At 46.5% G+C, this 12,816-nt stretch overlaps 1 protein-coding gene across 2 annotated transcripts in view; it reads right to left on the reverse strand.

Annotated features, from left to right (window-relative positions):
- The window catches only part of LITAF (lipopolysaccharide induced TNF factor), a 99,686-nt gene that overhangs the window by 26,940 nt on the left and 59,930 nt on the right, over positions 1-12,816 (reverse strand). The window lies entirely within an intron of this gene.

A 12,816-nucleotide genomic window follows, 5' to 3' on the forward strand; every position in this document is an offset into this window, starting at 1 on the left:
GAGCTGCCAGGACCCGCGCCGGGGCACTCACGGGGTCACCACCCCCAGCCCACGTCCGGCCCGGCCCAAGACTCGGCCGGACCCATCCACCCTCCCGACTCTGCCCTTCCCCTCCACCCCTCCGATTTCCCACTGCCCAGGTTACACTTCGGTTCACTCCCAGGAACCCCCCAGTTTTCAATCCAGGCCTCTCATGCTGACCTCGGAGCTCCCCATCCTGGGGAAACCCTTTCGGATTCTGCCCCTGTACTTCCATCCGTGCCCCGTGCCCCGAACAGCCCTGCCCCTCCCTTCTGACTTCAGACCCCCTGCTCTCCCCACTCCCCGAGATCCGCCATCTCTGGCATTCTCCAGACACCCGGACCACCAGCTCCGAGTCCCAGATCCCGCGCTGAGGGATTCTGCGCTTCTTGCCCTTTGGTGGGGCTCCTCTCTCCCTAACTCAGATTTGTACATTCAAATGCATCCAGGCAGCCCAGGATACAACCCGTGCCTTTGGGCGAGTCAGGTTCCTGTCTGTAAAATGGGCACAACAGTACCTATCTCGTAAGATTTACTGAGAATTAACTGAGCTAGCCCAGTGCGGATGCTCTCCTCCCTCCCTCGTTCCTTCTTCCTTTCTACAGAGGAAAAAGTGATTGCACACCTGAATTTCCTTCTGTCTTTTACTTGGTGCTAGCACACCTTCGTTCATTTTTCTCCTCCCAACTGCAGGACCTGGCTTTGTTTTTTATCTGCCCTAAACACTTAACCACGGCTTTGAGTGTGTGATTATTTATGGGGAGAGCTGTAAAACTGTAACTTTTCTTAATCCCCCAAAACCACAGAGATTGACTTTCCAACTCAAACGCTTCCAAGAAGGGATGAACAGTAAATTGGCTACATATTCATCTCAATATACACAGAATAAGCATTTGACAAAATCCAACACCTTTCGTGATTAAAAATACTCAGGAAAAAAAAAAACCTCAGCAAACTAGGAATTGAAGGAAACGTCCTTAACCTGATAAAAGAGCATCTATGAAAAGCCCACAACTGATGTCATCTCCATGGTGAAAGATTGGCTGCCTCCTACCCTGAGATCAGGAACAAGCAAGGATGTCAGCTTTTGCCATTTCTTTTTAATATTGCACTGGAAGTTCTAGCCAGGGCAGTTAGGCAGGAAAAAAGAAATAAAGAGCATGCAGATTGGGGAGGAAAGTCAAACTACCTCTATTCGCAGATGACATGATCTTCTATACAGAAAATCCTAAGGAATTCACACGTGGACACACACTATTAGTGTTTATACAAATTCAGCAATGTGGCAGGATCCTAGATTAACATAAAAATCAGTTGCATTTCTATACACTAGCAAGGAATGGCACAAAAATGAAATTTGGAAAACGATTTAACTAAGGAAGTGGAAGACGTGTACACTGATGACTACAAAACATTGCTCAAATGAACAAAGACCTAAATAAATAGAAAGACATTTGTGTGGTATGTCTGTCAGAGTTCTATCAGAGAAAAGGAACCAGAAGGAAATAGATATATATAGATAGGTAGATAGACAGATATAAATATATATGAAATTCTTGGGCAGGAGCTGAAATTCTAGTCCACTGGTAGAATTCTTCCTCTGAGAAACCTCGGTTTTGCTCTTCAGGCCTTTCAACTGATTAGGTGAGGCTCAAATCACCAAAATAATCTCCTTTACTTAAAGTCAACTTGTGGAAGTTAACCAAATCTACAATACACCTTCATGGCAACAACTAGATTAGTGTTTACTTGAAATTCCTAGGCACCATGGCCTAGCCAAGGTGCCACACAAAACCAATCATCACAGGTGGCAAAACTGATGTACAAATCCTATGTAATCTCTATCAAAATCCCAACTGCTTTTCTGGCAGAAATAGACAAGCTGATACTAAAATTCATGTGGAATTGAAAGGGGCCCTGAATAATCAAAACAATCTTGAAAAAAAAAAAAGGTTGAAGGACTCACATGTCTGGATTACAAAATTAACTACAAAGGTACAGTAATCAAAGCATGTGGTATTAGCATGAGAATAGACATATAAATAAATAAAGTTGAGGGATATAAACCCATACATCTGTGGCCAATGGATTTTTGATGAGGATGTCAAGACCATTCCATGGGGAAAGAGTCTTTACAAGTGGTGCTGGAAGAACTGGATATCCACAGGCAAAAGAATGAAGTTGGATCCCTACACTATATACAAAAAATTAACTCAAAAGAGAAAAACTATAAAACTCTTGGAGGAAAACAAAAGTGTAAATCTTCACGATCTTGGATTAGGCAGTGGTTTCTTAAATGTGACACCAAAAAGCGCAAGCAGCAAAAGAAAGATATAGATAAACTGAACTTCATGGAAATTTAAAACCTTCGTCCATCAAAGGACACTATCAAGAGAGTGAAAAGACAACCCACAGAACGAGAGAAAATATTTGCAAATCATAGATTTGATTATATATTTTATTGTAATCATATAGAATGATTAATCGATCTATCCAGATTTTATAAAGAACTCTTACTACTCAACAACAAAAAGACAAACAACCCAATTTTTAAAATGGGCATTGGGATGATGAAAAAATTCTGGAGAAAGGCAAAACTATGGAGAGAGCAAAAAGCCCAGCGGCTGCCAGAGACGGGACATCAGGACTAGATGAACAGGCAGAGCACAGAGGACTTTTAGGGCAGTGAAAACATCCTCTGTGATACTATGATGGATGCTTGTCATTATGCATCTGTCCAAACCTACAGAATGTACGTCAAGAATGAACCCTAATGTAAACTACGAACTTTGGGTAATTATGATGTCAGCGAAGGTTCATCAATGGCCCACTTGAGTGGGGATGCTGAAAATGGGGGAGGCTGTGCATGTGTGGGGGCGACGGGTATATGGGAAATTCCTCTACCTTCCTCTTAAGTTTTCTGTAAACCTAAAACTGCTTTTTAAAATTCTTTTTTAAAAAAAGTTCTCGGAATGAATGGTGCTGATAGTTGCATATTGTGAATATACTTTAATGCCACTGAAATGTTAAAAATGGTTAAAATGGTAAATTTTATATTCTATGTATTTTACCACAAAATGATAAATTTAAGTTAAATTAAAAATGGGTAAGTTAAATTAAAAATGACTAGACATTCCTGCAAAGAAGGTATACACCAGTGGCCAACAAGCACTCGAAAAGGTGCTCAGCATCATTAGTCATCAGGGAAATGCAAATCAAAACCACAATGCGATACCACCTCATACCCACTATGGTGGTTGTAAAAATGTTTTTACTGGTAATAAATGTTGGGAAGGATGTGAAGAAATTGAAATCCTTGTAAATTCCTGGTGGGAATGTAAAATGGTGCAATTGCTCTTTCACCCCTAGGTAGATACATAAAAGAATCAAAAACAGGTATGCGAACAAAAATTTGCATAGGAATAGTCACAGCAGCATTGTTCACAATAGACAAAAGGTAGAAATAACCCCAATGTCTAACAACTAATGAATGGATAAACACGATGTGGTCTACCCATATGATGGACCGTGATTTGGTCACAAAAAGGAAAGAAGCACTGATACCTGCTATGAAGTGGATGAATCCGGAAAAAATTCTGCTCAGTGAAAGAAGCCAGACAGACACAAAAGGCCAGATATCATATGATTCCCGTTACATGAATCTTCGAAAATAGGCAAATCTATAGAGATGGAAAGCTGATTAGTGGTTTCCAGGAGCTGGAAAGAGTGGGGAATGGGGAGTGACTGTTAATGGGTACAGGTTTCTTTTTGGGAGTGCAAAAAATGTTCTGGAAGCTGATAATGATGATGGTTGCACAATATGTTAAATGTACTTAATGCCACTGAACTGTAGAGTTTAAAATGGTTGAAATGTTGAATTGTAGATTATGTGAATTTTATTTCAATTAAGAAAAGTAAAGCAGGCAGCTCGTGTATACTCTGTTAGGACATAGCTGGAGGTGGGCCACACACAGTTTACACAACATCTGTGACTGTTTCTCTTCCCACTGGGACTTTGCAGCTGTGTTCTAACCCGAAAGGGCCCAGAATGAGATCTGGGAAGTAAACGCACATGTGCCATTAGCCCTGGAATCATATGGACCAGACAGAATGGGAGAGACTTCCTCTAGGTGACACTTCTTCACTCTACTGCAGCTATGACAGCAGCTGGGGGAGAAAAACAGGTTGCCTAAAAGAATGCAGAATATGATGCATTTTTTGCTAAGAAGAAAAATATACACACACACCTGGAAAAAAAGTCTTCATACTTTTTCAAGGATAAACAACATTATAAATGGTTGTCTTTGAGTGATGGAAATTAATTTTCTTCTTTTGTTACTCTGAATTTTCTAATGTTTAAAGAACCAACACGAATTGCCTAAAAAAAAAAAAAACAACAACAAAAAACCCAAAAACTAATTTTCAGAAAAGGAAACCCAACTGCCAAAATAGCCTCCATGGACCGTACTGTGTTATTCCTAACAACGAACTCTGGTAACTAATGTTTCCATAACACCTTTTCATTTCCAAAACATGTTTCCCACACACGTCACACGATTCATCCTCGCAAAAGCTCTGTGCAGCAGAGATCCTGACTGCTGAGTTATGCAGATGGGGAAACTAAGGCCAAGGGGACGAGAGGTTTGCCCATGGGCGTACTCCCACCCTGTGCTAGGCCGTGGCTCACTGTCCTTGCCGGGGCCCTGGCTCTGGACCCTCGGGGCGGAGAGAGGCCTTGATAGAGTTGCCAGATGGAGCAAATGAAAAGACAAGATGTCCAGTGAAATCTGAATTTCAAATAAACGGTAAGTAATTGTTAGTATAAGTATGTCCCAAATATTGCGGACTTGTAATACATTCCCAATATTGTACAAGGAACTTGAAAAAAATCACTCATTGTCTAAAATTCCTATTTACCTGGGCATTCTCCACTTTATCTGGCAACACCACCTGCCTTGGCTGCCCTGGTCAGGGCAGGAGGCCCGAATCAGTTCCTAGCCTGTCTGTGGGCCATGGCACCTGCAGCATCATTCTCTGAGACCCATTCCACGGCCCTGGGTGGGAGGGGAGGGGGTGGGGGTGGGGCTACATCCCAGAATCCTATTTACTTTACAGTCACACGGTGCCCAGGCACTGCTTTTTCAACAGCCCTATGAGGGATGCATATTTCTACTTTACAGGTGTCACAATTGAGACCTAGCGAGGTTAAGCAAGTCGCCAGAGGTCACACAGCTAGTAATGAATGGCAGCAGCAGCGTTGAACCCAGGCTGCCTGGTTCCGGGTCTGTGTTTTGCCATCATGCTGTGGAGAGCTCCTTGGAGCTGAGAGCCTTCCAGATCATCCGGACTCGTGTCTTTCCGGCTGATAAACCTCAGAGGCTTTCCCTTCAATGCGGTCCCTACAGAGCCCCGTCCACAAAATAGAAGTAAGCAGCTGTGTGAGCTGAAGCCCCAGTCTGAGGGGGACAGTGTGCCTACTTCCCCGAGTCCAGCCCAGGTCTCCATGCACGTCCCTCCCGTCGCTCAGGGCACCCGCGAGGCCCTCTGTTTCCTATACTGTTCCTCCAGGTGCCTTAGACACGGGTGCCACCTTCTCATCTGGCTTTCAAAGGGACTTCCTTGTCTGGGGTTTTCCCCCAGGCACAGCACTGCTGGGCTGCTTCTGCGTTTTCAAGAATTTGAACCTGAACACCAGTGTTTGTCCACTAGCTCTAGGTTACCTGGCACCAGCTGCTGAACTCAGTTCAAGGTCGGCTTCTCTTCCAGCCAGAAGTGCAGGCTGGGGGCTATGCACGTGAGTCCAGGGATGCCTGGAATGGCCCAATGTCCAGAGGCTCTGAGCGGGGATTGGCAGAGGGGAGTGGGCAGTCCAGCCCCTTCGATTTGGGGAAATGGTCAGAGCGGTGGTGATGACTTTGAGTCTGGCACGAGGCTTGGGACAATGTCCCCTTCTCGGCTCCCTCCTGGCAGCAGGACCCCAGCCAGCCCCTCCCTCCAGCCTCCTGTTTTCTCAGCTGTCCTGCCATTGCCCAGTGTGGCCAATGAGATGAACTCCTGAAGAGAAGCAGCATGCACCAGGCCTGGCATGTAGTAAGGCATTCATTGCTATTGTGTTGCTGTTGTTTTCAAGCTCCTCGTCCAGCAAAAACAAAAACTCACGAAGCCTATGAACGTGCCATGCGTTTCTGGAGTCACAGTTTTGATCTGCTCACAGTGGTCACAGCAACGTGGTAAGAAAATGGTCCAAGCAAATGTACTCATGAAACAAACCACCAACCATCCCCAACCTGAGCTCGTGACTCAGTTACTTCACAGAAGAGGTGTCGGGACCCTCCATAGGGCCTCAAGAACCCTTTCAGTCCCATTTCTTCTATGCTCTCATCTCTAAACACCCTTGACCTTGCTTACTCCACTCCAGCCATGCAGGCCTCCCAGCTGATCCAGCACAGTCCTGCCTCAGGGCCTCTGTACTAGCTGTTCCCCCCACCTAGACCACTGGCACCCCAGGAGCTACATGGCTCGCTCCCTCCTTCAAGCTTTTGCTTGAATGTTGCCTTCTCAACCAGGCCCACCCTAACCACCCTCTCTGAAATTACAGCTGCTTTTCTCACCCTCTTGACACCACCCCTGATTTTCTGTGCCACTTTCCACTTTCTAATTAATGATATTATGCTTATGATTCCACATCTGTCTCTCCAGCTACACTGTCAGCTCGGGGATGACGGGGCTCGTTGCGTGTTGCTCACGTATATGTCCCAGATGCCCAGCACAAACCTGGCACGTGAATAAAGGCAAGGCAGTCTGGAGGGGAGAGGGAAGAACCTGGCATCCCTCTGCGCCCGCCACTCCTCCTTTCTACTCCCTGCCCCCAGGCACCCGTAGCCCAGAGGTCGACCTGGGAGCACCATCAGAAGGCCTTGTTATCTGGAGTTTCCACAAAAAAGGTGAATTACACTGCTTTCCCCTCCACCTACCCGCCTTCTGAGGTGAGGGTGCCTCCCCCTCGCCCATCTCTTTGCTCACCCTCCTCCACCCCGAACACCTTCTTGGGGACACCAAAAAGAGACACTGATATGCAGAAGAAACACCTGGGAAACCCGCTGAGGGAGGGGCCTTTGAGATCGCTCCTCCCTCCTGACCTAGACACAGTTAGGGCTAAATGCGCCTTACGAGACCTCCCGCCTTCTGAACCAAGAATACGCTCTCTCTAAAAGCCAAAAAAATTTTTTTTGAATTGTGATTGTTTGCTACATGCCGAATGCAGTAGATTATTCTTAATAATGACAATAGTAATAATAAACGCATCCATCTAGCATGTATGTGAACTCATTTTGTCTTCATAAGAACCCTGTGAGGGAAACACTGTCCATTCTCCCCATTTTACAGATGAGGAAACTGAGACACAGAGAAGTTAAGTATCTTATCCAAGGTGGTGCAGTTAGTGTGAAGCCAGGGTCAGAATTCAGACAGGCTCTTTCTAAAGTCGGTGTGCTTACCCATATTCTCTTTTTCCCTGAGTAGGAACTATAATCCCCATTTTATAGATGATGAAGCAACCAAGACCCCAGGTTTTGCTGCTTGTAAGTGTCAGAATCAGGATTTGAACCTAAGACAGGACAGCACATTAAGGGCCCATTCTAATTCATTGCAGCTGCGGGTCCTAGTCCAACTTGTACACGTGTGCGCATGGCGCCAGCTCTTACTACCTGGGCATTTGCTGACCAAGCTGGACAATACAAAAGGCCAGCTGTGTGGAAGAGCTCTGGGATCTGGGCTGAGGAGGGCCCCCTCTTCTGATGTCCTCAAGTGACAAAAGAGGAAGCGGAAGAGGAGAAAGAAGTGAACTGGGGACCAACTCATTTCTAAAGCATTTTCCCAGCATCACAAGCAATTGAGAAACAAGACAGAAATGAAATCCTGTGTGGTCATCGGATGTAAAGTCATTGCAGCAAAGTTGCAAACTCAGAACACCGAGAAATCAAGCAGCACCCAGAGGTTTGGAGTAACTCGGTTTTATGACACCGGCGGTCCCAGAAGAGCTGGTGCTCTGAAAATCTGGGCCCCGAGCTATGGGGCAATTTTATTTTTATACTCGCATTGTTACTGTCGGCATGGGCTGATTTACAGACCCCTGAAATTGCTATGAGCTATGGGCAGTTACAGATCATAGGATTTTCTACCAAGCACCAAAGCAATACATCTTTAGGGGAGGATGAGTTCTCAGTTGACCCCGAGATCTCTGGCTTTGCAACAAGCATGTTTACAGAAACAGAAAAGAGCTCATTAAAAATGTTGGCCAATTAAGAGGAAAATTCCTCTCAAAGTGCCCTTTTGGGGGAGCAAAGGGTCCTTCTGCACCCCCAGAAGCACACCTCGATGAACCTTTCTCTGAGCCAGTCCCGCAGCAAAGAGATGTCTGAGAGGTGCTGCTTTACTGCTCGGTTGTCCCAGTACCTGTGCATGGATGGCAGATCGCCCAGAGCCTCGCTGGTGACAGCTCAAAGTGGGGACAACACAAATGGCTATTAAGAAGGAGCTGACAAATACTCCCTTAAAAACCACTCAGTAAGTTCCTCTGCTGCTTAAGGAGGAAGAAACAGCCCTGAATGTCTGCTTATGGAAAACGGGCTGTGAAACCCTCAAGGGCAACGGGATTAAGAAGTACAAATTGCCAGTTATAAAAACAGTCGACGGGGATGTAAAGTACAGTATAGGGAATACGGTCAATAATACTGTAATAACTATGTACGGAGTCAGATGGGTACAAGGCTTATCGGGGTGATCACTTAGTAAGTTATATAAATGTCTATTCATTATGTTGTACGCCTGAAACTAATCATGTTGTATGTCAACTGTAATTGAAAAATAAATTTTTTTAGAAAGCAGTAGTGAACAATCAGCGCTGTGTGTTAACATCTACAGCGTGTCTCACTGAAGGTCATGCTGAGCAGTAGAACATGAAAGCATTTGATGGGTTATGACCAGCTGCCTTTGTTTTTAAATGGACTGGCATGGCATGGCACAGCGTGGCACAGAATGGCCTGGCAAGACACAGCAGGGCACAGAATGACGTGGAATGGCATAGCATGGCATGGCCTGGCATAGCATTGAACAAACAGAATAGAACAGACAAACCCAGACAGCGTTCTTTATAAGTATTACTGCATAAAACTTCTGTTTTAGTTATGTCAGTGTCTCAATGTACTGGATTACAAAGCAAAATCTATTTTTTCACTGTGGCTTGGAGCTAAAATAAAGTTTGAAAACCCTTGATATGGAAAATATCTAAAAGAAAGAAAGGGCCCAAACAGCCCCAGGGGGCTCCCTCTGAAGAAAAGGGGGCAGAAGCTTTATTTTATACAATCCTGTACTATGTTTCTTTTTTTAAACAATGAGCATGTATTGCTTTTGCAATAAAATAAAGACCTTTTAAAACCTTTTAGAAAAAATAAACACCCTTGCCTCCATCTCCAGGAGAGGGGCTGTGCCGTTTGAGCTGTCAACAAGTTTTTGATGTGAAAAAGACCAAATCTTTGCCCCAGGGGCTCTGCCTCCCAGGGGGCTTCCAGGCCGCCCTGGTTTGTTTCCACACATCCTTCCCTTCCCCTCCAGAAAGCCACAGGATCACCCAAAAAGGAAACACGCCTTATGATGTCAGTCTTCATTTTCAAAAATGGAACAGACGCCCGGGTTTTAGCAGTGGATTGGCGGCCAGAGCCCTGGGGACGCAGCTGTCTGCTGGGGACTGAGGCTGGGACTCCCCTTGCCACACGCAGGCCGGATTTCCTATCGCTGAGAGCAATGACAGTATCACAGACCGTTAGGAAAGTCGATGGCCCTCCAGCCAAGCCAGGCCATCTCCACACACGGGCATTGTGTTTTCAGCCTAGCATTATATCGTGTTTTCCATATTGATAAAGAAGTCTCATGACTCTTTTTTATAAATGCTTACTTAAGATTCCACCAATCAGTTACGATCCATTACAACATACCTGTCGAGCACCAGGATTTCCTATAATAAATGTTGCTGCAGGAGACCAGCTGGGCACGCTGCCTTTCTTTTCTTTTTTTAGGATTAGCCCCTTCAGGCAAATTCCCAGAAGTGTGATTGCTGGAAAGGAAAGCCTGAAACACTCTGCCAAAAGCGCTTGTGGAAAGGGCAGGGACCCAAGCCGTTTTACAGAACTGCCGGCTGGGGTGATGAAGTCACCGCCACCTCTGTCATGGGACGTGAAACATCTGTGACCCAGGAGCCCCATGTCAGGAAGTAGGAGCAATGCAGGAAAGAGAGAGACTTCCTCTGCTACTCCAGGAACCAGCCAGCACCCGACACACAGCGGAGACGACACGGGCCTCAGGGCTCTGCAGGGCAGCGGGGACACCCTTCCCCTCCTCCCGCCGTGGACCCTGGAACCCTCAGCATCCCGAAGCCCATGCTGGGAAAACGGCTTTCTTTCCGAATAGTGTGCCGTTAGGCTTCTGCAGGAGGCTGTGACCATGAAGAACGTGGTCCAGAGCACATAATGTGGGCTATCTCGGCCCATTCGGGCTGCTCTAACAGGATATGACAGGCGGGTGGCCTGTAAACCACGAACATTTATCTTTCACAGTTTTGGAGGCTGGGAGTCCAAGATCGAGGCACCGGCAGATTTGGTGTCTGGTAAGAACTCACTTCCTGGTTCATAGACAGCCGTCTACTCGCTGCGTCCTCACGTGTTGGAAGGGGGAGCGAGCTTTCCAGGGTGTCTTTTATAAGGGCATTAATCTCATTCCTAAGGCTCTGCCCTCATGACTTCCTCACCTCCCAAAGGCCCCATCTCCAAACACCATCACCTCGGCGGGTTAGGTTTTAACATGAATCTGCGGGGGACACAAACATTCAGCCCATAGCACTGGTGTATGCTGAGCAGGGACGACAAGGGCCATTGTTTGTGTGTCCAGACAGGGCAGATGGACGGGTGGGGTCACAGCGCAATGCCAGCTCTGCCTTCAGGACCCCACAGACCCTCGCAAGGCCTGGGGTTCCTTGCAGTGTGAAAGCTGCTGCTTCCTGCTTCCAGACAAGACTCCCACGCATTTCTCTAAGGGTTGATGAGCGCCTTCCCTGGGCTCCCCACCTCCCAGCATGTGGCCTCACCCCAGCTATATCTCTGCAGTCCAGAGCAGGGCAGGAGGGAGAGCACCAAAGGTAGAGGGCAGGAGTGAGGGTGACAAAGAAAGAAGGGAGGGAGGGTTGAGGAAAAGAAATAAGGGCCCCTAATGGTGAGCCCACAGGTTCTGGGCAGTTCATACGCATTGCTTGTGTATTCTCACAATCGCACCCAAGACAGGTGCCACCGTCCCAGCTAAAAACCCATTGCTGGCCATCCGTTTGGAATCAAGATACAGACCACCAAAGCCTCTGCTTCCACCTTTGGGTCCCCATTTCGTCCTTAGGGCATTGATCACACAGGGTGTGTAATTATCCATTTAGGTAAAGGATGGCTTTTTGTGAAGCTCATCATGGACCATTACAAACACCTTCAGCGTCCATCTGATATCAACTATGGCCCCCACGCCCTACCCTACCACTGGATCTTTAAAAAATAAACTCATTCTGTTGGAAAAAAATCCCTGCTATCATATCATTTCATCTGTAAACACTTCAGTTTGAGTCTCTAAAAGACAAGACTCTATTTAAAACTATAACCACAAAACTATGACATGCCAGAAAAAAAGGAACAACTTCTGAATTTCATCCAAAGTCATCCAAACGTTTAGAGACGTTTCCCTAAAGCTCTCACAACATTTTAAAAAGAATCTGGTTTGTTCGGAACAGGATCCCGTTCACTGTGTCTCCAGTACCTGAGACCCAGCTCATTTGGCATATAGTAGGTGCTCTGTAAATACTTGCTGGGTGAACAGATAGGGTAAAGGATAAGCCCGAAACAGCTCGCGTTTTTGGAGTACTTCTCAAGCTGGGCACCGGGGCATTCTCAAGGCATCCTGATGACCATGCTAAGAGGTAACACCTTTTATTGTCCCGTTTTACAGAGAATGCAACTAAGGCACAGAGAAATGAAGTGACTTGCCCAAGGCCACACAGGGAGGAAGTGACGCCTCAAAGAACACACGAAGAGGATGTGGGGAACTAGCTCACTGTGCTAGGTGCTACTCTTCACCCAACAACAGCCCTCAATCTGTGGGTAAAGAAACAGATACCACCAGGTTGTGCTGGGTGGGCTTCACCCACTCCCGCCCAGTACTCCCGCAGCCTGAGGACAAGCGTGTGGCACGGTTTCCAGGGCTGGGGATTACGCCCCTCTCTAACGACACCCACGTGGGCACCGTTGGCCTCATCAGCGTCCTATAGAGGAATTCCTGACCTGCTTTCCCTCCTCCCAGAGGACTCCAGGACTGCCCTCCTCTGGCCCCCACAGCGAGGAGCAAAGCCATCTCAGGCTGCCCTGCCCCTGTAAGGCCATGCAACAAAGATGTACTGATCATTGCTAGATGCCAGCCCCTGGGGCAGGCCTGGAGAACAAGTAGTAGCTAAGACCAAGTTTGAATCTACTCAGGAGACTCAAATGAGACCCCCAGATGTGTTAATGGTTTACCAAATGGTAAAAGGCACAAGGGAAAGATGTAAGAGGCTCTAGGTGCATCTGAGTGGGGTACTCAGGGAGGGCTTCCTGGAGGAGGTGAGACCAAGGCTGAGGAATGTAAATCTTGAAGCTAGGAGCTAAGTCCTCTTATTTACTTTGAACAAGTCTAATTAAAATAAAAGAATTAAAAGAATTGTTATGAATAATAATC

The sequence above is a fragment of the Pteropus vampyrus genome, unplaced genomic scaffold (assembly GCF_000151845.1).
Source record: "Pteropus vampyrus isolate Shadow unplaced genomic scaffold, Pvam_2.0 Scaffold40, whole genome shotgun sequence".
Lineage (NCBI taxonomy): Eukaryota > Metazoa > Chordata > Mammalia > Chiroptera > Pteropodidae > Pteropus > Pteropus vampyrus.